The following is a 26,173-nucleotide window of genomic DNA, read 5'->3' as shown; positions in this document are numbered from 1 at the left end:
CAGTCTCATAGTATCATGTATGGCAGAAAGATATTCTCCTCAGAATAAAAGCATTCCTTTCCCCAAATTTCATCATGTCCTCACTGAAGTGTAAAGCTTCAGTGCAACTCTTTACCATTTGAGTGTAGCTATTAACTACCTGTAGTGTCAAATGTTCCATTTGCTGCTGTTCCTCACTGAAGTTGCCTTTATATCTCCAGAATGTCAGCCGTGGAAAAGAGGAGTTGGTAAGGTGATAACAGATGTCCGGGAAAGAGCCAGAAAATGTATTTGCTTGGGAGTTAAAGTGTTTTTGAGGCATTTTCTATAATTTCAACTTAATTTATTCAATACATATTTACTCCACATCTCTGTTTTAACCACCTGGGTATTAGAGATAAGCAAGACCAAGAAGTCACTACTCCGAAGGAGCTTACATTCTAGAAACCCTTAGAGAACCTTCCTGCCTCCACTCCATTTGCCTTGGACATTGCCATAGAGACAGAAGAGAACTTGAGGTTCACCTGGAAAACCTTTGTAATGTTGCTGTCTTACATTATGAAGTGTGGCATTCATGCTATATTCGACTCAACATAAAAGCACTTGAAAATAATATTAAACCATCTAACTGAGTTTTCTCTGAAGGACTCACAACAGCCCAAATTCATGAAGGGCACATTCTTCTTTTTCCCGACAATGTGAAAGATAAGCCCTCTTCAGAGTTGCCACCTGTGGGGTGTGGGATGACCGGTCCCCTTCCTCCACCCTCAGACCACAAGCCTCATTCTTGCCATAATGAAGAAACTGATTGATGGATGTCACCTTTCCCACTGCAGACACTCTTATCTTTCTCAGCTTAGCAGTAATAGACATGCCCTGCTCCCTACCAGCTGGTCTCTGTGTGAGGGACCCATCCATCACTCTTTTCCCTCTTCCATCTGTTCTCCCCTCCTCCTCCAAATTTCAGCCCATATGCCCACTGGCAGCAACCAATATGTCTGTCTGTCAGTAGCTCTGTAATGAGACCAATTTATAAGGTCACATAATCCTGACTCTTCAGGAAGAAAAAAAATCCCCTATCCTATTTACTGAGAGAAAGTCACCTTCACCTCTAGTTCAAATGGCTGTGGGAGGTCATGTACTAACCACCAAAAAGTAATTTAGAATCAATTTCAAATGGTCTGTTTTCTACCAAATTTCTTTAAAAAGAACCCCTTCCCCTGGGTTTTCTTTTATTTGCCAATGCTCTTAGCTAGAAGTTGCAAAAATGAAGATGTTGACCTTTAGGGAGGAAACTAAGGTCTAGAAACAATTTAGATTATTATGTCAAATAGTGAACACTTTACTTCATTCCAGTGGTGTTATCAGCATCACCCCCGCTACTTGCATAGGCACAGGATTTCCATGGACCTGTCAGTAAGTGTTGCGTGTTTGTATAGCACAGCAGAATTTTCCCCAGGAACATTTTGTGTCTTTAGCTGACTAGTGCAAATTAAATTCTGTGTCAGTTTTGGCCAGAGGCTAAGGAGTACCTTACGACATTTTATTGAATTCAATAACTGCGATGAAAATATTTGCAAGTACAATGCAACCAGTGAGTCCTATTTTATGATATAAGCTGTCATGGGTAGTATATTTCTTTTCTACAAAGGATGGTAACTTCCACCATTCCATTTGCTAGAGACTACATTCGACAACTGTTAATTAATTATAATATAGTATAGTATGGTGTCCTATTTTTAACAGGCACGAATGAAGACCAAACACCAAAATAGATTAAAAGCCTTCCAGGACATCTAAAATTTGAGGATTATTAGGTTTTGTTTTTTTTTTTTTTTTTCTTTGTAGTAGTCATTTAGATACTCATGCTGGCTGTTTAAAAAGCCCCTGCAAGATAGTCTCCAGCTGCCTGGCAGTGAACCGTCCTCTTTATCAATGGAAAATAGTCCTTTTCCTTGGGATCCAGTTTTAAGTCACTGACAGTATTAGCCCACGAATCCTCAGCCTAGTTTTGAATTTAAGTCACTGCTCCAATTCAGAGTGACCTAAGGGTTGGTTCACTCTGCACTGGGAATTATACTTGCTCTCGGCACTGATTTTGTGCCAACTGTTTTCCTGTATGTTAGCTTCTTAAATATTGTAATGGAATTTGAATGACATTTGAATTTTACACTCATGTCTGGCCACTTAAAACCCTCAGGACTCCCATGAACAGTTTGGAGTACAGAAAGCTGCCTTACAATTGGAAGTTCTATTTACAATTGGAGGCTTTTGAGCCTGAAGCTTGTGTGAACTAGACTGTACTCTGGAATTTATTGCTTAGTTTTGCGGCTTGGTTCAGAGTTGATTTCCTGCTACGATCATTTGCCCCACATCCCACCCTCAACTTGCCACCCCTCCCAACCACCAATCTAACCCTGAGTTAAACGTATGTGAGTAGAGGAGGCACTCGGTGAAATGAATGCCAAACCTTACGGTGCCTAATATTTTAAATTTAAACTCAGCTTATTGCTTATGCTTTATTTCTGTATTCCCGACTTCTCAAACCACAACTTTCTACTGGTAGAATTATAGTTACTTCTCCAATTTATTCTAGTATTAATTGAATTTTAGTCCTGGTAGTCTATAATTAATTCTAGAATTAATAGAATTAAGCTTAGTTCTACTACTAAATGTTGATGATAAGGTTGAACATAATCCTCTACAGCACAAAATAAAATATTTAGCTGTGTAAAATATTTTCTCTCACAGAATTTCCTTTTGCAATTAGAGAACATTTATTAATTTGCATATAATATGAAAAACCCTAGAATTGATATCTTCTAAGTCATGGTTGTTTCAATAAATAACACATTTAATAAGAAAAAATTAAATGCACTTTATTTAAAGCTAAATGTCTTGTTTTCTATGTTAAAGTATGAAGCCCAACATACATGTATCTCTTTATTTTTTGACAATGAATATTACCAGGCTTTGAGATTTTCGTTTTAATTTAATGAAAAGAATCTGTTTTTCTTCATTTTACTTCCCCCAACCCAAACTAAGAAAGAGGCTTGGTTTGGATTTCTGATAAGTTGATGGGCCTATATGAATCTATCAACACTGTTTCACCTAATTCCTCTTATCATTGGCATTTGTAAAACAGCTGGCTGGAGTTACTTTTTTTTTCTTTTTCAGATCATAGTTAAAAAACAAAATTATCAGCCTGAATAGATTTTTGTAAATTAGCATATTCTAGTCAATGGGGTTTGGGTATAATTAGATCACTGTATTTTCAACAAAAATGAAATTTGCCTCAGACTATATTTTCAGATTATCACTGTGTTGAAAAGAATTTAGAAGTAAAGCCACTAGCGATAAACTTAAACATTGTTTTGCATGTACTCTTTTGTCTCTAGTTTGGAGACTGGAGAAAACCTGAAAGGTTGTGAAAAACTGACCTATTGCCTTTTGGGTCTAACACTGAATAATTGCAGTATTCAGATATATATAGGCCGAAGCTATACATGAACATGGTATTCCATTACCATAAATGTGGTTAGTTGGTTTCACCCTGGCATGGAGGACATATCAGCCTGCTTTCCTGAGCCACGGTACTACTTAAGGGCTTTGCTGGAGGAAAAAGAGGAATCCAGAGTCCAGAGCCAAAAAAAAGGGCAGAGTTCTTTTGTGAGCATGAAAGCTGTTCAATGTCTTTGGAAAGCAGACTGCTGGGACTCTGGAAGAGTCTGGGAGAACTAAAGGTTAGAGAGATCAGCAGTGTGCAGTCAGGAAGGTCCAGCTGAGCAATTTGGAGTTTCTCTTTAGGGCAACAGCTTTTAAAAAGAGGATTAACATGACAGTTACATTCTAGGAAGAAGCCTCTTATTGCAGAATTGAGAACAGGGGAAGAGGCTGAGCAGAGAATGAAGATGGGAGAACACGGGCGAAAATGTAGTCTTGATAAGAAATATTGAGGACCTGAAGTAGTGGGAATGGACAATAGGAACAGATTTGACAGCTATTAAGCTGTTAGAATTATTAGGACTTGGCAACTGACTGGATTTGAGTGTTTAGAAGAAGCAGGAGGCAAGGAGGAATCAGAGATTTCTGAATTGGGTAACTGGCTTACTCTCTTTAGGCATTTAATTAAGAGGAGGATCCAGTTTGGGGGAAATATGCAAAATTATTTTGGGACATTTTCATGCAGCTCAGTATGTAGCTGAGGCTCAGAAAGAGGAGTCTAGGACAAAATTGTATTTGAAAGTTTCCAGGAGAGATAAAATTTGAAGCCATAGAAGTATATTACATTGCCCAGAATTTCTTATCTACTTACTATAAGCTAAAGCAAGACACAAAACACATTTCCCTGAATGAGTAAGAAACACTTTCTTCTCATATCGCGGGTATAAATTGTGATCTACCTAAAAAAGGGTTCTTTGGGTTTGGGTTGAACCAAATAAAATGTCTTAAGGATCATTTCCCCAATATGATATAGAAGGTACCACCAAGTGGACCTCTTGTTTCTGGAGGTAGACTCCTATAAAATCATGCATGCTCTCAGGAAGCTAGAAAATACCTTTGTAGTGGATTGGGTTAGACACACAGCCATAGGAAGTTTACTTGGCTCAGAAAATACTACCAGGCCAACTTCCTCCATTAAGTTTTCTCTGGAAGTTGTCCTTCCTTAAATCTACTCTAGAATATTTATAGAGAGGCTAGGAGTCAATTTTTAATTTTTTCATGGATGCACTTTCTTTCATCTCCTCAGGCAAGCAAACTACAAGACACTGGACATCAGACGTCATCAATCCCAGTTCATTATCTCTGCCTCTTCTTTGTCTAGTTTCCCCACAGTTATTACTAAATACAGACTTGAAGCACAAAGAATTTTGGAGACTTCAATTTCCACTCAGAAGAACTAACCAGGTACACCCTAGGATATTCTTTGTTGGTTGCTTTAAGACGTAGTGACCCAGGATTGGCCTTCTGGCTCTCAAGCTGCACCTAGATCCAAACTTTTCTTGTTGATGCTCTGATTTTCAAGATGCTCTAATTCCTGCTGGCAAGAACCCTAGTAACACCTGTCCTCATTGCCACAGTTTGCAAGGCTGGAAATATAATTTTGTCCATTTCCAAGTTTCTGTCCAGTCTTCTAGTTCCTCTTATAGTTGCCAGTTTCACCTCTTGGAACTGCAGCTCTGAATCTGTCCTCCAGCCCATTTGCTTCATAAATCTTTAAGCTTTGCTACTTGCAGATCCACACTCCTTTGAGAACCTTTGATTTTCCTGTATATATTTTTAATATCAATGTGGTCAACAATGTTACTACTCACCAATATCCATTCTTTCTCTACTCAGGGGACTTTCCTGCCTCAATAAGGACAGTGAAATATGATTGGAAGTGACAGTGGTTGTCTGATAGCAGAAACTCCATCCACCTAGGTTCCTAAGTGAGAATGTCTTGAATAGAGTCAGCATACCCTAACTTCCACCAACCTTTGATATAAATGCAGCATGAGTAAGAAATAAACCTTTATTGTTTTAATCCACCCAGATTTTTGGATTGTCAATTACCATAGTGCAACTAGCCTATCCTGATGAATAAAATTACTTTCCTCACTTTGTTGTGCTTGGGCCCCCACCTCTTAATGTTAACTGGCTACTTATTACCTCTTCTGCCTGCTGATTAGTAGTGTCAGGGTAAAGGTTCCTTGGCGCAGTATGTGTTTTGCCTTGCCTGCTTGACTACACCTGTGCACAAAGGATTTGACTTAGTGCAAAGAGGAGCTTTCTTGAAATAAAAGCTGCAAAGATAGTAATTCTAAATTTTGGAAAAGAGAAAATGGAAATTTTGTTCCTGGTGAATGCTTAAAAATAGGAAATAGAGTGAATCAATCTGGAATGACTTAAGGTAATTGTACCTTTAAAAAAAAGTATGGACTGAGGCTATTTTTCAAATTAAAATTCTGCTATCTAACAAGGCCCTGCTGAATAATCTATCTCTACCATAATGGCTTGCCGTCGAAAAAATGGTAAATAAAAAAGTTTGGTAAACATATTAGGGAAAATAAATGGGCTATTGATAGTTAGATAACTCATATGGTAATATCCTTTTTAATAAAATAAATGTTAAGTGATATAATTAATTAACATCAGTGTAACAGACTGCAGCAGTATATTTTCATGCATGCCTCAAAGAATCACGGTAAACACATGTTACCCCGGGAGAGCTCACTTTACATTGACACCCCAATGTCTTCTACATGAAGAAGGCTTCAGAAATCTTGCCAAGAACATTGGCACACTTAAATTCACATAAAACAAAGATGGACTGATGTATCCTCTAATGTCGCTTCCTGGGAAGGCAATGGTAAGAAATACTAATCCTCATTCTGATCCGATCAGTGGACTAACTGCTTTTCTTCAGGGAAAGAGGGTAGAACAACTTTTTTTTTTTTCCCCAAAACAATCTGCTTTATTGATGTATGATTTATATTCTTAAAATGCACAGATTTTAAGGTCTAGTTCAAAGTATATTCTTCTGTGACCACCACCCCATTAAAGATGAGGAATTTTTTTCTACCACCCCAGAATACTACCTCATATCCCTTTTAGGCCATTCTTATCCACTTGTTATTTTGATTTCCATCAGTCTAGCTTAGTCTTTCCTATTCTAGACCTTTGTATGTAATCATATGGTATTCACTAGTTTGTGTGACTTTTTCCTTTTAATATAATGTTTCTGAAAGTCATCTATGTTGTTGAGCATACTGATTCATTCATTTGTATTTTTGAGTAGTATTCATTACGTGAATGTGCCACAATTTGTTCATTTATTCACCTGTTGATGGACATTTGGTGCTAGGAAAGCTGGATATCTACATGGAAAAGAATAAAATTGGACCCTTATCTGACTCCATATACAAAAATAAACTCAAAAACTGGATTAAAGACTTAAGTCTAAGACTTGACATCATGAAACTCCTAGAAGAAAACATAGAAGAAAGCTTCTTGACCTTGGCCTTGGCAATGATTTCTTGGATATGACACCAAACACACAGGGAACAAATGCAAAAAAAAAGACAAATGGAATTACATCCGACTAAAAAGTTCTACCCAGCAAAGAAAACAAGGGAATGAAAAGGCAACTTACGGAATTTGAGAAAATATTTGCAAACCACTTATCTGATAAAGTGTTAATATCAAAAATAATAAGGAACCCCTACAACTCAATAGCTAAAAACAAATGACCCTACTAAAAAATGGACAAAGGACTTGAATAGACATTTCACCAAAGAAGACATGCAAATGGCCTATAAAAATATGTAAATGTGCTCAATATCACTAATTATTAGGGGAACATGCAAATCAGAACAATGAGATACCACTCATTAGGATGACTATTTAAAAAATAAAGTGTTGGAGTGAAACCGTGTACTGCTAGTGAAAATGTAAAATGATGCATGCAGTATGGAGTTCCTGAAAAAAGTAAAAATAGAATTACTATATTATCCCATACTTTCCCTTCTGGGTGTATACCCAAAAGATTTGAATGCAGGGACTTGAACAGATATTAGTATACTCATGTTCATAGCAGCATTATTCACAATAGCCAAAAGGTGGAAGTAACCCAAATTTTATCAACAGATAAATGGTAAACACATGTGCAATATACATACATTGGAATATTATTCTGCCTTAAAAAGGAAGGAAATTCTGATACATGCCATAACACAGATGGACCTTGAAAATATTACTCTAAGTGAAATAAACCAGTCATGAAAGGACAAAAGCTGTATGATTTCTCTTATATGAAATATCCAGAGCAACTCAGCTCATAAAAAGAGAAAGTAGAATGGTAGTTGCCAGTGACTAGGAGAAAGGACGGGTGGTAAATTATCTTTTAATATGGTTATGGAGTTTCGGTTTGGGAACATAATAAAGTCACATGAAATCTGATGGAGACAAACAAACCATATTCAAGCCCTAGCAATTTCCGTAGTACTTTCAAGTGATTGCTCTAGGAATTATAGTTTTATGATTTGTCTCTGTGTCCCTACCCAAATCTCATCTCAAATTGTGATCTCCATGTATTGAAGGAGGAACATGGTGGGAGGAAATTGGCTCACTGGGGCAGTTTACCCCATGCCATTCTTGTAGTGAGTGAGTTCTCATAAGATCTAGTGGTTTAAAAATGGGCACTTCCCTTAGTGCTCTCTCTCCTGCCCCCATGTAAGACATGTGTTGATTTTCCTTTGCCTTCCACTACGATTGTAAGTTTCCTAAGGCCTCCCCAGCCATGCAGAACTGTCAGTCAACTAAGCTTCTTTTCCTCCCCATCTTAGGTAGTTCTATCTAGCAGTGCCGACAGACTAATACCAAAAATTGGTACTGGGATAGTGGGGTACTGCTATGAAGATAACCTGAAAATGTGGAAGCAACTTCAGAACTGGGTAACAAGCAGAGGTTGGAACAATTTAAAAGGCTCAGAAGAAGATAGAAAACAGGCAGATGTGGGAAAGTTTGGAACTTCCTAGAGACTTGTTGAATGGTTTTGAACAAAATGCTGATAGTGATATGGACAATGAAGTTTAGGCTGAAGTGGTCTCAGACAGAGATGAGGAACTTGTTGGAAACTGGAGTAAAGGTCACTCTTGCTATGCTCTAGCAAAGAGGCTAGCAGCATTTTGCCCCTGCCCTAGAGAGCTGTGGAACTTCAAACTTTGAACTTTGAACTAGGATACCTGGCAGAATAAATTTCTAAGTAGCAAAGCCTTCAAGATGTAACAGTGTTTTTTTGTTTTGTTTTTTTGTTTTTTTTTTTTTATTCCTCCACACCTTAAAATGTACATCTGCATGCTCTAGGAGAGGTTCTCCATGAAGGCTCTGCCCCTGCAGCAGACTTCTGCCTGGACATCCGGGCATTTCCATACGTCCTCTGAAATCTAAGTAGAGGCTTCTAAAGCTCGACTCTTGTCTTCTGCACACCACATCCACAGGCCCCACACCAGGTGGAAACCACCATGGTTTAGGGCTCACACACTCTGAAACAATGGTGTAAGTGGTATATTGACCCTTTTTAGACATGGCTGAAGCTTAAGTGGCCGGGATGCAGAGGGACAATGTGGGGTTGAAGCCCCCACACAGTCTCCACTGGGGCACTGCCTAATGGAGCTATGAGAAGATGGCCACCTTTTTCCACACCCCAGAAAGGTAGACCCACTGACAGCTTGCACCATATACCTGGAAAAGTCACAGGCACTCAACAAAAGTTTGTGAAAGCAGCCGAGAAGGCTGTACCCTGCAGAGCCACAGGAGCAGAGGTTCCCAAGGCTGTGGGAGCCCACCTATTGAATCAACGTGCGCTCACTGAGATATGGAGTCAGAGGAGATAATTTTGGAACTTTAAGATTTAATGAGTACCCATTTGTACTCATTTGTTTTGGCCAATTTATCCCAATTGAAATGGGGTCATTATTTACATAATACCTGTACCCCCATTTTATGTTGAAAGTAACTAACTTGCTTTTGATTTTACAGGCTCACAGGCAGAAGGGACTCTCCTTGTCTCAGATGAGACTATGGACTTGGACTTTTGGGTTAATACTAGAATTCGTTAAGAATTTGAGAGACTGTTGGGAAGGCATAATTGTGTTTTGCAATGTGAAAAGGAAATGAGATTTGGGAGGGGTTGGGGTGAAATGATATGGTTTGGTTCTGTGTCCTTCCCCAAATCTCATCTCAAATTTTAATTCCCATATGTTGAGAGTGGGACCTAGTGGAAGGTGATTGGATCATGGGGGCATTTTCCCTCATGCTGTTTTCATGATAGTGAGTGAGTTCTCACGAGATCTGATGCTATAAAAGTGTAGCACTTCCCCTTCATGCTCCCGCTCTTGCCACCATGTAAGATGTGTCTTGCTTTTCCTTTGCCATCCACCATGACTGTAAGTTTCCAGAGGCCTCCCCAGTCGTGTGGAACTGTGAGTCAATTAAACTTCTTTTCTTGTAAATTACTCAGTCTTAAGCAGTACTTTAGAGCAATGTGAGAATAGACTAATACATGCAGTATGTGTTTCTACTTTATCACAGCTTATTCTCAATTAAATCAATTTTTAAATGTAAGTATTTTATTGCTTTGTTTATGTGCTTTCCCACCCTTTGTTCTATGTTTATCATATATTTATCTCCACATGTATTATGAACTCCAAAATATATTATTATTATTTTACTTAAATAGCTAGTTGACTTTTTTAAAAAAATAAAAAAATGAGAATTTTATATTTACTCTTATATTACTATTTTTAGTGAGTTTTATTGCTTCCCACAGATCCTTATTTTCTTCTGTATCATTTCTTTTCACCTGAGAACTCTACCTAGCATATATTATAGTTAGGTCTGCTGGCAACAAAGTCTGTCAACCTTTATTGGTCTGAAATTGCTTTAATTTACTTTCATTTCTGAAAAATATTTTCACTGAATATATAATCAACAATTTTCTCCTTTTGTCTCTTTAAACACAGTGTTTCACCATTGTCTGACTCCTATTGTATCTGATGAAAGGGCTGTTGTTATTCTTATCATTGTTTTCTTTTATGTAATATGACTTTCTTTCTCACTGTTTTTGGGATTTTCTATCAAGTTTACAGCAAACTGACAATTTTGTTCTTAGATGTTCTTTCTTTGGTAATTATTCTGCTTCTGGTTCATTGAACATCTTAGATCTGTTTGTGTTTTTTATCAAAGTAGAAGATTTTCAGCCAATACTTCTTCAGTTTTTCTGGCGCATTCTCTTTCCTCTTGTTCAAGAACTTCTCCTGAATACCATCTAACGTGTCATTGAATGCTCTTTTTTTATTGTAATATCTTTACTTCAGTTTGGATGATTTGTATTGACCTACTTCAATACAGTCATCCTTTTTTTGTTGTATTCAATCTGCTATAAATACCTTCCAGTAAGTTTTATGTTTTAGATATGATATTTCTTATTCTAGCTTTTCCAGTTGGTTATTTGTTTCTCTAAAAACTCTCTAACGCCCCCTAATTACCCATTCTTTTATGATTACATGCATTTATTCTGTAGATCCTTTATTATCTTTGTCATTGTCATCTTAAATTCCTTTATCATTGCTTTAATATTTAGTTTATCTCTCTATTGGTTCATTTTTCTCTTGAGTACAAGTCATATTTTCAAACTCCTTTGCATGTCCTGTAATACTTTATTGAATATTGTAAATTATATCTTAAAGGACAATTGATATTATAAAGCTATTTAAAGAAATAGATCTATTCAAAATAATGGATTTTAAAAATATATTATGCAATGATATACATAATATTACTATTTTTAACATATCATATTATACTCTCAATAAGGAATACCTTATTCTTTGTTAGAATAGGTGGAGAGGCTGATCAATTTTATCTAGTCATAAATTAAGCTACTTTGGGGCAAGTTTGTTTGGCTTTAACCCCTCCAACAAGGCCTTGGAATTCAAGTACCACAAGTCTAATGTGCTGTCTTTCTGTTTTTCATTCTATCTCTAGCTTCCTTTGCCACCACTAGGTCAAATGTTACTGATCTTACCAGACATTGAATCAGATGGAATTTTGGTTGGAAATTTGGTTATACTCCATTTTTCTCTAGGATTAGATACTTTGAAAGTGATTTCATGTCTTTCCCTCCAGGACTGCACTGGGACCAAATGCTGTCAGATCTCAAATCTGTAAGACCTTGAGTCTACTTGACCCCAAAACTGCAAGACTTCTAGACTACTAGACCTGTAGACAGATTTAAGATGACTGGATGTTAAATATGACATGTCATAAGACTGCAAGACTATGAAACTATGAGTCTCCAGAGTATGAAATGGTTCAGCTTTGAAACAATGAGACTACAGCTGTCCAGATCACAAGACTGAAACTGTAGGTCTGCAAGACTGCAAATCTGAGAGACTGCTACTTGGCAGAGTAATTTCTGGATTTGGGGCTTCTCCAGATTTAAATTTAATATGCAGCCCATAGGTTTCGTAAAAACTGATCTGACTTCTCATTTGAACAAAGACCATCTTGCTTCTCTAATTGCTTTCAGACTCAGCTATCCTCTGATCTTTGTTCACCCATCTTTCTAAAGCTTCTACTACACTTTGGTAGTTTTAGATTTCTTTGTAGCCAGAGTTCCTCATTAGTTATAGCTCTGGACCAATCTATTGATTACTTATATTTTTGGTGTCAGCAAAACTGTTTTATGTACTTCTATATCCTAACTGAAAAGAACTCCATTGGAGCTATTTGAAGAGCTGAAATATTAAAGAAGTGTTTCAGATAGCTTCCATCTGTGCCTACAGATTCATTCTTCACTTTTTTTTTCCAGTTTGTTTTTCTTTATTTGAATTTTATGATTTTTTTTTCTTCAATTTTTATTTTAAGTTCTGGGGTACATGTGCTGGATGTGCAGGTTTGTTACATAAGTAAACATGTATCATGGTGGTTTGCTGCACAGATGAACCCAACACCTAGGTGACAAGTTCAGCATCCATTAGCTATTCTTCCTGATGTTCTCCCCACCCCCAAAAGGCCTCAGTGTGTGTTGTTCCTCTCATGTGTCTCTGTGTGCTCATTATTCAGCTCCCACTTCTAAGTGAGAACATGTGGTGTTTGGTTTTATCTTCTTGCATTACTTTGCTGAGGATAACAGTTTCCCACTCCATCCATGTCCCTGCAAAGAACATAATCTCTTTCCTTTTTATAGCTGCATAGTATTGCATGGTGTGTATGTACCACATTTTCTTTATCCAGTCTATCATTAATCGGCATTTGGGTTGATTCCATGTCTTTGCTATTGTAAATAGTGCTGCAGTAAATACATATGTGCATATATCTTTATAATAGAATAGGTTATATTCATTTGGGTATATACCCAGTAACGGGATTGCTGGGTCAAATGGTATTTCTGCTTCCAGACCTTTGAGAAATCACGATGCTGTCTTCCACAATGGTTGAACTAATTTACATTCCCATCAAAAGTGTAAAAGTGCTATTTTTTTCTCTGTAACCTTACCAGTATCTGCTGTTTCTTGACTTTTTAATAATTGCCATTCTGACTGGCATAAGATGGTATCTCACTGTGGTTTTGATTTTCATTTCTCCAATGATCAGTGATGTTGAGCTTTTTTCATGTTTGTTGGCTGCATGAATATCTTCTTTGAGAAGTGTCTGTTCATGTCTTTTGCCCACATTTTAGTCATGAAATCTTTGTGTCTATGTCTTGAATGGTATTGCCTAGATTTTCTTCTAAAGTTTTTATAGTTTTGGGTTTTACATTTAAGTCTGTAATCCATCTTGAATTAATTTTTGTATAAGGTGTAAGCATGGGTCCAGTTACAATTTTTCTGCAATTTTTCTTGCAACACCATTTATTAAATAGGGAATCCTTTCCCCATTGTTTTTGTCAGGTTGTCAAATATCAGATGGCTGTATATGTGTGGTCTCATTTTGAGTTCTCTATTCTGTTCCATTGGTCTCTGTGTCTGTTTTTGTACCAGCACCATGCTGTTTTGGTTACATTAGTCTTGTAGTATGGTTGAAGTCAGGTAGCATGATGGTTCCAGCTTTGTTCTTTTTGCTTAGGATTGGCTTGGCTATATGGGCTCTTTTTGGGTTCTATGTGAAATTTAAAATAGTTTTCTTTGTAAATTCTGTGAAGAATGTTAATGATAGTCTAATGGGAATAGCATTGATCTATAAATTACTTTGGCAGTATAGCCATTTTCATGATGTTGATTTTTCCTATCTATGAGTATGGAATGTTTTTCCGTTTGTTTGTGTACTCTCTGATATCTTTAAGCAGTGGTTTGTAGTTCTCCTTGAAGAAGTTCTTCATTTCTCTTGTTAGCTGTATTCCTAGGTATTTTATTCTGTTTGTAGCAATTGTGAATGGGAGTTAATTCATGATTTGACTCTCTGCTTGCCTGTTGTCTGTATATAGACATGCTAGTGATTTTTGCACATTGATTTTGTATCCTGAGGCTGCTGAAGTTGCTTATCAGCTTAAGAAGCTTTTGAGCTGAGGCAATGAGGTTTTCTAGATATAAGATCATGTCATCTGCAAACAAAGATAAATAAACTTCCTCTCTTCCCATTTGAATACCCTTTCTTTCATTCTCTTGCCCAATTGCCCTGCCAGACTTTTAATACTACGTTGAATATGAGTGGTGAGAGAGGGCATTCTTGTCTTCTCCTGGTTTTCAAGGAATATGCTTTCACCTTTTGCCCATTCAGTATGATATTGGCTCTAGGTTTGTCATATACAGCTCTTATTATTTTGAGATATGTTTCTTCAATACCTTGTTTATTGAGAAGTTTTAACATGAAAGGATGTTGAATTTTATTGAAGGCCTTTTCCGTGTCTATTTAATAATCGTGTGATTTCTGTCTTCAGTTCTGTTTACGAAATGAATTACGCTTATTGATTTGCGTATGTTGAACCAACCTTGCATCCTGAGGATGAAGCCAACTTGATTGTGGTGGAAGCGTTTTGATGTGGTGCTGGATTTGATTTGCGAGTATTTTATTGAGGATTTTTGTGTCAATGTTCATCAGGGATACTGGCCTGAAGTTTTCTTTTTTGTTGTTGCTATATCTCTGCAAGGTTTTTGTATCAGGATGATATTGGCCTCTTAAAATGAGTTAGGGAGGAGTCTCTCCTTTCCAGTTGCTTGGAAAAGGTTCAGTAGAAATGGTACCAGCTTCTCTTTGTACCTCTAGTAGAAATAAGCTGTAATTCAGTCTGGTTGGACTTTTTTTGGTTGGTAGACTATTCATTATTGCCTCAGTTTTAGAACTCATTATTGGTTTATTCAGGGATTTAATTTCTTCCTGGTTCAGTCTTGGGAGCGTGGATAAGTCCAGGAATTTACCCACTGCTTCTAGGTTTTATAATTTATGTGCATAGAGGTGTTTATAGTATTCTCTTATTGATTTTTGTGTTTCTATTGGATCAGTGGTATTATCCCCCTTATCATTTCTGATTGTGTCTATTTGATTCTTCTATTTTTTATTCTTTATTAGTCTAGCTAGTAGCCTATCTATTTCATTAATTTTTTCAAAAAACAAACTCCTGGATTAGTTGATTTTTGAATGTATTTTTGTGTCTATCTCCTTCACTTCTGCCCTGATCTTGGTTATTTCTTGTCTTCTGCTAGCTTTGGGGTTTATTTACTTTTGGTTCTCTAGTTCTTTTAGTTGTGATATGAGGTTGTCAATTTGAGATCTTAGCTTTTTGATATGGGCATTTAGTGCTGTAAATTTTCCTCTTAACACTGCTCTAGCTGTGTCCCAGAGATTCTGGTATGTTTTCTCTTTGTTCTTATTAGTTTCAAAGAACTTCTTGATTTCTGTCTTAATTTCATAATTTACCTAGGAGTCTTTCAGGAGCAGGTTGTTCAACTTCCATGTAGTTGTGTGGTTTTGAGTGAGTTTCTTAATCTTGAGTTAAAGTTTGATTGTGCTGTGATCTGAGAGACTGTTATAATTTCAGTACTTTTGCATTTATGGAGGAGTGTTTTACTTTCAATTATGTGATCAGTTTTAGAGTAAGTGCCATATGGTGATGAGAAGAATGTGTATTCTTTTTGATTTGGGGTGAGTTCTGTAGATAACAATCAGGTCCACTTGATCCAGAGCTAAGTTCAGGTCCTGCATTATCTACTTTTTCTATCCTGCTATGTTTCCTTGTCCATTGGCTTCTATTGGATTCAGTCAATGAGGAAAAGTTGTCTTGAATTGAAAGGTAGGTCAGATGAGAAGAACAATTGAAACAGAATTGTGTATATAGAACCCTATAGATGAAAAGGAAGCTCCAGAGTATAATAACTATAGGTTGGCATGATTTCCAAGAGAAGAATGATGAAAACCCAAAGAGGAACAGTGGTACTAAGGAACTTTACCAGTGATAGTGTGGAAAAATATTGAGGGTGTCAGGGAGCTCAATAGGACAATTAGGTGACAAAGGGAAAACAAACATCTTAACATTTTCATAGTTATATCTCTTACCGTGAATTGCTTAGAAAGATCCATCTTTGACAGTTCTGTGGAGGCTCAAAATCACGTAAGCCTATTTCCTTTTCCTCTTGGTTAATAAAAACATGTATATTGTTTATATTAGTAGAAGAGTCCTTTTTCTTTAGCTAAAATCTGAAAAGAAAGCCAATGTGTAAAGCATATAAAAAGAAAAAACAAAGCTCACGAGATTGAAAATGAGCTAAAGGGAAAGAGTGCTGCCTGATGGGGCCCCGCTCATACCCCTCTTTGATGGTTTATTAGGGAGCATCTCAGAATCTTTGTCCAGTATCACCTGGAGACAGAAAGAGTGAATCTTGTATCTTTGAGCTGGAACTTTTAAGATGCACAATTATGGAGAAAACAGGATCTTCTAAGTTGGATCTGGAGCTTGGCAATAAATGACTTTTGGAGTGACAAAAGCACATAAAAATCACGTCATTGTAATGCAGCAAAGGTATCACTTTGATCATCCTGGCTGCCCAGTGCAGCACTAAATGTTGATCCCAAAACATGCCCATTCTCAAAAAGCTCAAAATCCAAAAGAAAAGACACCATTCAAGCAACTGTTACATACACCTTACTATACCAAGAAAAGAAAAAAACAAAAACACCTTAGAACTGATTAAACATGAGAATTACCCAAGGGTCTTTTAGAGTCCAGTCCATAGACCAAACTTTGAAGACTCCTGGTCTTGATAACACTGCTTTCAGTGTTATTGTTTAATAATTAGAAACTAAGAGGTAGGGCTGGATTTATGCTCCTTTCCTACTTGCGAATTAGGCTCAACTGAAGAGCTAAAGCAGATGGGTGAATTCCCAACTATCATACTTTAAGTCAACCTTGAAAGTAAGAATAAACAGTTCATCTGCACACACATTCATGTTTTTGACTGATGCCTCCCTCCCAGGAGGTGCACAGGTGGGAAAATGAATGGGGTCAGAACTCTTCTATTCACCCAGCATAAATTATTATATTCCACTGGAGAATGGTTATTTGCAAGGTTGCTGTAAATTTTTAAATGAATGTGTTCGTAAGGCAGCAGAGAACATGTTCTCTGATTCCCTTAAAATAAATGGGGGGGCCGGGCGCGGTGGCTCAAGCCTGTAATCCCAGCACTTTGGGAGGCCGAGGTGGGCGGATCACGAGGTCAGGAGATCGGGACCATCCTGGCGAACATGGTGAAACCCCGTCTCTACTAAAAATACAAAAAGAAATTAGCCGGGCGTGGTGGCGGGCGCCTGTAGTCCCAGCTACTCCGGAGGCTGAGGCAGGAGAATGGCGTGAACCCGGGAGGCGGAGCTTGCAGTGAGCCGAGATCGCGCCACTGCTCTCCAGTCTGGGCGACAGAGCGAGACTCCGTCTCAAAAAAAAAAAATAAATAAATAAATAAATAAATAAATAAATAAATAAATAAATGGGGGAAGGGAATCTAGAAAAATCATCTCTAACTTCCCACATGAATAGGCAGAGGAACTTCATAGCTTCAGCTCCCAAAAATAGCAGGAGAGGAAGGCAAAAAAATAGGCATGCTGGTGATTGCATTGTTACAACTTAAATTGTACTCAGATGTGAACTCTGATGTGCCAAAAACAGTGAAGGCTGATCCTAAAAGTTCAGAAAAGTGACATCTGGTATTGGATGCCCCAGCAGACATGACTAATACCATTGGTATTGTGTAGATTCTGCCTTTACTAATTTAATATTCAAACATGAAGGTCAGTTCCACAGTGCTCTGCAGTACCAGAAGACATAGTCTTCCCAGAAACCACCTTCTTGTCTCCGGGTTATTTAAGGGTGCCAGATGTCTATCTTGTGGGCTGACCAGGACAAGCTCTATAGTTTCCACGTTTGTTAATACCCTTTTGTTTCATGGCTCTCACACATGGTTGAGCTATAAAAGAGCCCTGAAAACTCATCCTTAACTTTTAATAAATAAATAACCTCCCCATAGTTTGCTCCTTGGATATTTGCTTTATGCCAGAATATTTTAGTTTTATACATACACTTGCATGCAAGTGTATTTCTTCACTGAAAATAAAAACCTGACATCCCTCATAAGTTTTACGGTTGTCATTCAAGAATACCACATTCGCTTGAGACTTGAGGGTGTTTTGACTAAATCAACAGAGTTATCCTATACCCCATATGAAGATTTCCAATTATCATATTTATTAGCTGATATGCTTTGGCTGTGTCCGCACCCAAATCTCATCTTGAATTGTAGTTCCTATAATCTCCACATGTCATGGGAGGGATCCAGTGGCAGGTAATTGAATCATGGTGGAGGTTGCCCTCATGCTGTTCTTGTGACAGCCAGTGAGTTCTCATGAGATCTGATGGTTTTACAAGTGACTTTCCCCACTCCCACTTCACTCAGCACTTGTGTCTCCTGTTGCCATGTGAAGAGGGATATGTTTGCTTCCCCTTCTGCCACCATGACTGTAAGTTTCCTGAGGCTTCCCTAGCCATGCAGGACTGTGAGACAATTAAATATCTTTCCTTTATGAATTACCCATTCTTGGACAGTTCTTTATAGCAGTGTGAGAATGAACTAGTACAGTAAATTGGTACCAGGTAGTGGGGTGCTGCTATAAAGATACCCGAAAATATGGAAGCAACTTTGGAACTGGGAAATAGGATGAGGTTGGAGCAGTTTGGAGGGCTCAGAAGAAGATAGCAAAATGTGGGAAAGCTTGGAACTTCCTAAAGATTTGCAGAGCTCAGAAGACAGGAAGACATGGGAAAGTTGGAACTTCATAGAGACTTGTTGAATGGCTATGACCAAAATGCCAATAGGGATATGGACAAAAAATCCCAGGCTAAGGTAGTCTCAGATGGAGGTGAGGAACTTGTTGGGAACTAAAGCAAAGGTGACTCTTGCTGTTCTTCAGCAAAGAGTCTGGCATCTTTTTGACCCTGCCCTAGAGATCTGTGGAACTTTGAACTTGAGAGAGATCATTTAGGGCATCTGACAGAAGAAATTTCTAAGTGGCAAAGCATTCAAGAGGAAGCAGAGCATAAAATGTTTGGAAAATTTGCAGCCTGACGATGCAATAGAAAAGAAAAACCAATTTTCTGGGGAAAAGTCAAGCCTATTGCAGAAATTTGCACAAGTAACAAGGAGCTGAATGTTAATCACCAAGACAATGGGAAAAATGTCTCCAGGGCATGTCAGAGACCTTCAAGGCAGCCTCTCCCATCCCAGGCCACCAGAGGCAAAGGAGGAAAATGGTTTTGTGGGCTGAGCCCAGGGCCCCCCTGCTCTGTGCAGCATCAGGACATGGTACCCTGTGTCACAGCTGCTTTGGCTCCAGCTGTGGCTAAAAGGGATCAAGGTCCAGCTTGAGTCATTGCTTCAGAAGGTGCAAACCACAAGCCTTGGTGGCTTATACATGGTGTTTGGCCTGTGGGTGCACAGAAGTCAAGAATTGAGGTTTGGGAACCTGTGCCTAGATTTCAGAGGATGTATGGAAATGCCTGGATATCTAGGCAGAAGTTTGCTGCAGGGGCAGAGACTTCATGGAGAGCCTCTACTACGGTACTGCAGAACGGAAATGCAGGGTTGAAGCCCCCACACAGAGTCCCCACTGGGGCACTGCCTGGTGGAGCTGTGAGAAGAGGGCCACTGTCCTCCAGACCCCAGAATGGTAGATCCACCAACAGATGCACCATGCATCTGGAAAAGCCACAGACATTCAACACCAGCCATGAAAGCAGCCAGGAGGGGAGCTGCACCCTGCAAAGCCACAGGGTCAGAGCTGCCCAAGGCTGTGGGAACCCACCTCTTGTATCAGCATGTCCTGCATGTGAGACATGAAGTCAATGGAGATCATTTTAGAACTTTAAGGTTTAATGACTACTCTATTGCATTTTGGACTTGCATGGGGTCTGTAGTCCCTTTGTTTTAGTCAATATCTTCAATTTGCAATGGGTATATTTACCTAATGCCTATACCCCTATTGTATCTAGGAAGTACCTAACTTGATTTTGATTTTACAGGTCCACAAGCAGAAGGCTCTTGCCATGTCTCAGATGATACTTTGGGACTTGAACTTTTGAGTTAATGCTGGAATAAGTTAAGACTTTGGGGAACTGTTGAAATGTCATGATTATGCTTTGAAATGTGAGGACATGAGATTTGGGGGGGGGGACGAGGGGCAGAATGATATGGTTTGGCTTTGTGTCCCCACCCAAATCTCATCTTGAATTGTAGTTCCCATATTCCCATGGTCATGGGAGGGACCCAGTGGAAGGTAATTGAATCATGGTGGTAGTTACCCTCATGCTGTTCTTGTGATTGTGAGTGATAGTGAGTGACTTATCATGAGATCTGATGATTTTATAAGGGGCTTTCCTCCCTTCACTCAACACTTGTATCTCCTGTGAAGAAGGACCTGTTTCCTTCCCCTTCTACAATAATTGTAAGTTTCCTGAGGCATCCCCAGCCATGCAGAACTGTGAGTCAATTAAACCTTTTTCTTTTATAAACTACTCAGCCTCAGGCAGTCCTTTATAGCAGCAAGAGAATGGACTGACATATTAGTCTAGCAAACATTTGCTTCAATACCTACTGTGCTAAATTCAGGGTCAACTAGATAAATGAATTTTTAAGTGGAAGAAAATAACTGCATACAATGTCATTAAAACATGCTTTAAGATTTGAAAGACAAATCAAAATATTTTTTGTTTTTGAGACAGAGTCTCACTCTGTTGCCCAGGCTGGAGTGCAGTGGCACGATCTCAGCTTACCACAACCTCTGCCTCCCGTGTTCAAGCTGATTCTCCTGCCTCAGCCTCCCAAGTAGCTGGGATTACAGGCACGTGCCACCATGCCCAGCTAATTTTTGTATTTTTAGTAGAGACAGGGTTTCACCATGTTGGACAGGCTGGCCTCAAACTCCTGACCTCAGGTGATTCACCCACCTTGGCCTCCCAAAGTGCTGGGATTACAGGTGTGAGTCATTGCCTGTAGCTCCTGGCCTTCCTGGCAACCTCCAATTGCCATTAAACAGTAATGCAGCATTTATTCTTAGAAATATAAATGATAATAAGAGCTGCTGTTTATTGACCATCTACTACAGGTGAAATATTGCACTAGACATTTCACATACAATGTCTCAATAATTGTAAAAGATTAGCATGAAAAACATCCCTGTTTTACAGATAAGGGAACAGACCCAAAGAAATTAAGTAGCATGTAAAACATCCTATAGCTTAGTAAGAACTGAGTAAGACTTCTATTTTAAGTCTATCTCCCTTCAAAACCCATGCATTTTCCTCTATTCTGTGCTTCATCACAATTTTCAATGGAGTAATGTAAGTGGTTAACACCTATTTCTTCAAGATTCTGATATATTCAATCCCCTGTCTCAAGTAGATAGGAACATGGAATTTCTCAAGCTTGACAATTGCCAAATCTCCTAGTAGAACTTTATTTTCTGTGACATTATAAAAAATAATACTTCTACTTTCTAAGTATACAATTTACTGTAAAATTTAACTCATAACCGTGGTCTTTACTCATCACACCCCCTATCAGCCCCAGATACCCAGCATGAATCTTTTATATGGAATCATTATACATGCCACACTGTCTCTCAATAGCGCAATTGTGTGTGTGTGTGCATGTGCGCGCGTGTGTGTGATGTATTTATTCTTTTACTCAAAAATCTCTTTTCTTCAGTTTCCTTGAATTTTTCTTTAACTTAGAATATAATATTTTATCTCCATGATTCCTAAGAGAAAATGCAAATGCTCTTCAAAGAGTGGGCTTATTAAGTCAATAGTTCTTAACACATTCATACAGTTTAAATTTTCTGAATGGCCAGTTGCTTCAACAAGGGCCTGACAGATCTGAGCTAAGTAAACTTTAATATAAACAAGTTCAGAAAACTCTAGGTCAGAGAGAGTGAAGGCTACTTGGATAGAAAAGGCCCACTGAGAAACTCTATTGAAGACAGTTCTGGATACACATGGCATCCTGTAAGAACAGTAGGAGAAATGGGGAACATATGGTTAAAAGGGAAAAAAGAAAGCAGAAGGAGGAGAGAAATAAGGCAACTTTTAAGAAATTGTGTTTGGTGCATTCTCACGCTGCTAATAAAGACATACCTGAGACTGGGTAATTATAAAGGAAAGGGGTTTAATTGACTCACAGTTCCACATGGATGGAGGGACCTTACAATCATGGCAGAAGGTAAGATGGAGCAAGTCACATCTTACACGGCGGCAGGGAAGAGAGAACTTGTATGGGGGAGCTCCTCTTTATAAAACTGTTAGATCTCAGGAAACTTATTCACTATCATGAGAACAGCACAGGAAAGAACTACCCTCACGATTCAATTATATCCCACTGGTTCCTTCCCATGACACATGGGAATTGTGGGAACTACAATTCAAAATGAGTTTGGTTGGGGTCACAGTCAAACCATAACAAATGTTATCCTCTTATCTTTGATTTATAGAATATATGTTGCATTTATAGAAAAGTTAGTTATAGGCAAGACAGTTCTTAAAAAACATAATTTAGCACTATTTTTGTATATTGCTTTTCTTTTTATTTCCCTCCTGGGATGAGGAGTGTAGACTCTTTCAGGGAGGACATGGCTAGGTTCCCCTTGACAGGAGGCCCCTGGTTATCCCAAGGTGCATCTGGAGAGACTGATGCATTGGATAACTCAGGGAATTCAAAGTATTCTCCAGCTAGAAGATCCCCAGCAGCCCCAGAAATGGCTGAGCCTGCTGGCAGGCTGAACATGCAGGCTGACCACAGCAACAGACCATACCACACTGGGAGCATCTGCCTGGGAGAATAATGAGTTCTCCACTAAGCAATGAAGCTAAGAGGAGCTAGGACTATTTTTTAAGTGGTTGAAGGGGGAATTAAAGGGAGGGAGAGGAATTGGGGGAGGGCTGGTGGGTTTGAGGGTTAGCTTTTCATTTTGCATTGAAGAGTCAGTTAACAATGGTTACAAAAGGAAATTAAAAGGCTGGAAGTAGTTGAGGTTTTTGTTATTTCTGAAGTTACGAAACACGCCTATATTGCACAGGCCTGTGTTTAATGTGGTATAACAATGTGACAGCCTTTGTGGATAGTCTCTGGAACCCTTTGAATGGGTTCCATGAGCAAATCAGCATTCTCTTTATGACTGTGACTGTCAGACTGTGTGTGCCCATTTTTCCAGCTCTTAGAGGGCATAGTCCCAAGTGTATCATGAGGTATACTCAAACAATGTGCATTTGGGGAGTTGGAGGAAAGAAGAAAGGCCTATTTGGAAACGTGGCTGTGAAGTTGAGGAAAGGATGAGTCCAGAACAGAATCACCAAATGACAGCTAAAAGCAACAAAGTGACTGCTGATATTCTTGCGATGAAATTGCAACTCAAATCTCAAATTACAGACAAAATCTTACCATGGATTCATACTTAAACACATGTAAAGTGTGCTGTTAATGATGGCACAAGAGAAAAGGCTCCTTCTCAAGCTTCATTAGGTTAGCTATCCTAAAGAATGAGTCTCTCAAATTCAACTAACAGGTGAGTATCAGAATCACTTTCAGTTGTAGAACAGAGCTTACATTAACATTTTTCAAATTAATGTCATGTTCATAAAATGAATCCAAATAATTAAAATTATGCATATAATCCTTACAATGGTCTTACTGGGTAGACATTATTATCATCATTCAACAGGTGAGAAATGGAGATAAGAGAATAAATTTGTCCAATTTCATACAGCTAGGAATAAATGGATATAGTGTTTATTCCCTGGCAGACTGACACCAGTGCCACACATTTGACCATTGCCTCTACTCACATCTACCTCATATCCCATTACTTAAAAAGAATCCATTCTTAACATAAGTGAAAAATAAATAGACTTCTACATTATTATATAATTCATTTGTTGTACCACAAAGTTACAATTATAACGTTTCTTTAATTAAACAATTTTTAAATAAGCTTATATTGTGTTACCGATATACATTTGAAAACCCCACTTCAATCTTCATTGCATAAGAAATATATGGTTTTCTAGGACACTTGGATTAACCAAGGCTTGTCCAGGCCCCAGCCCTGTGTTTAGAGGAAGTACATAAAACTGCGTTCTAGAGTTGGGCCTCTCATAATACCCAGGGTCCCTTCCCTCTCACATGTTCTATTTCATGCTTTTTGAAGCAAACAAGTAATGTTTTCTTCACTTCCTGAATTTTGCTAGGACTTTCTAATTTGTTAATAATTCAGAAGATAAACCTCTTGGGCAGTTTTTGATCTCAGAGTCTAAGGAATAAAAAACAGGGATGAACCAGGAGGGTGTGACATAATGAAAGAGGTGGAGAGACTCCCAGGAAATAACTACCAGCCTGCAGCACCATCACACTGCTCCCTATTCTCTGGTGGATTTTTTTTTTTTTTTTAAAGGGCAGGGGCATAACTTGTATTCTCCCTGGAAAGGGGCTCAAATTATATAATTAAAAATTATTATATTGTTCCCTCTGTGTGAAAATAACTTCTGTTATATTAAAAATCTAAAAAAATGAGGCTGTAGTTCAATAGAAATTATGTATAATTCAACTGCAAACTTTCTTCTCTGTTTTTTAGTGTTTTGTTTCTGATGGGTGTACGTACCTGTACATTGAAGGCAGAGGGAACAGATGAAGTCCTAAGTCATATTCTGAAGACAAACGAGATAAGATGCTTCAAAATACATCTGCTAGTCCAACAACTATTTGTTGAATACCTAAAATATATTAGCTGAAGATAAGCAATATAAAAAATGTGAAAGCTTATTTGTTTTTCCAACAATTATTTGTTAGTAAGAGATTTTTATTGATCATATATAAAAATATATTTCTCATTATTTTTAAAATTGGTGACTATGTAATTATTTCTCCATTCACTGTAACATGTAATCTTTCCAAAGGCAACATAAACCTTATCAGCCTATTAGAAACCCCTCTTAAATTGACCTTTATTTTCACCACTGCCCATTGTAGGAGAGATTTTGCAACTACTTGTCTTCATATATAAGCTCTTATTTATTAAAGGAGCGTGTTGTGTTCCTCATTGGTAAAGAAGGCAAAATATAATTGGTTAAATTTTTTTTTTATCATTCATTAAAAACAAGAACTTAAAGCAGTTCAATTTTGGCTGAAGGCAGAATCGGCATTAGGAAAAATGTAAATGACCTACAGCAAATATTTAGTCTACAAGTTCATTTAAATTAAGTTTTAGAAGAAAAAGAAATCCAACAATGTCAAGGAAAGTTCACAATGTGGTAAGCACTGGCAACCGTTACAAATATTATCCTGAAGGGTAAGGAAAAAGACGAAAGAAACAGAAGATTTGACAAAGGGGTTTCCTTCTGGTCAGATGCTTGGATGTCCATAATGTTCTACAGTGACCACTGAAAGGATCAATGACATTGGAGCTACTGGAGAGGTTAAAAGAGAACACTTGTGAAGAGCCGTGACTGGGAAAGGATACCTTTATCTATCTTAAAAATGGCATGAGAAATATAAAATGGTATAAAATTAATACTTAATTCACAATAGAGAAGAGATAGAGAGCTCCATTTTAACCAGTTTTTCTAATGACTCACTATGTAGTCATGAGACCCTGAAGATGTCACATGCTCTGAAGATTCAAGGCATAGTCTGCATTATCAAAGAGATGATTAATAAAGTTGTATCTTTACTTATAAGAAAAGTAAATCAATTCTGAGTTATCTTGTCTTACCATGGTTTAAGAAATCCTCTCATATTTAGGAAGCCATTCATAGGCCAAATAAATTCCCCTATCATATTTTAGATTTTGGTTGAAAAATTCCATCTAAGTCTTTCTGAAACTCTTATAGATTACGCCTGCAGCATGATATCTTCCGTGAACCCATACTCCAATAGGACTTTAAAGCAAACACTCACAGAAAGTGGCATGTCTTAGAAGCTGAAGGCATAGCTCTAAGTTCTGTCTCCAGTATTTACCACTTGTTTACAATTAGGCAAGCTATTTAAAGTCTCTGAAGCTCAGATTTCTTATTCTTTAAAAATGAGAAAAAAAATGATGTCTTCAGGTTTCAAGGTAATACCCTATATCAAGAACTTCATCCATCATATAGTTTTGGATACATATAAATTGTAGAGTGGCAGCT

At 38.0% G+C, this 26,173-nt stretch overlaps 2 long non-coding RNA genes across 2 annotated transcripts in view; both read right to left on the bottom strand.

Annotated features, from left to right (window-relative positions):
- LOC105465562 (uncharacterized) overlaps window positions 1–26,173 on the bottom strand; it is an 87,554-nt gene that overhangs the window by 41,819 nt on the left and 19,562 nt on the right. The window lies entirely within an intron of this gene.
- LOC139363128 (uncharacterized) lies at window positions 4,687–24,771 on the bottom strand. Its single transcript, XR_011623042.1, has 3 exons — window positions 24,652–24,771; window positions 16,015–16,155; window positions 4,687–5,247 (listed from the first exon to the last, which is right to left on the bottom strand). It is a non-coding gene; the product is annotated as an uncharacterized lncRNA (long non-coding RNA).

This window comes from Macaca nemestrina, chromosome 5, assembly GCF_043159975.1.
Source record: "Macaca nemestrina isolate mMacNem1 chromosome 5, mMacNem.hap1, whole genome shotgun sequence".
Classification (NCBI taxonomy): Eukaryota; Metazoa; Chordata; class Mammalia; order Primates; family Cercopithecidae; genus Macaca; species Macaca nemestrina.
The sequence above is the reverse complement of the archived record's forward strand: the minus strand, read 5'-3'. Positions and strand labels throughout refer to the sequence as shown.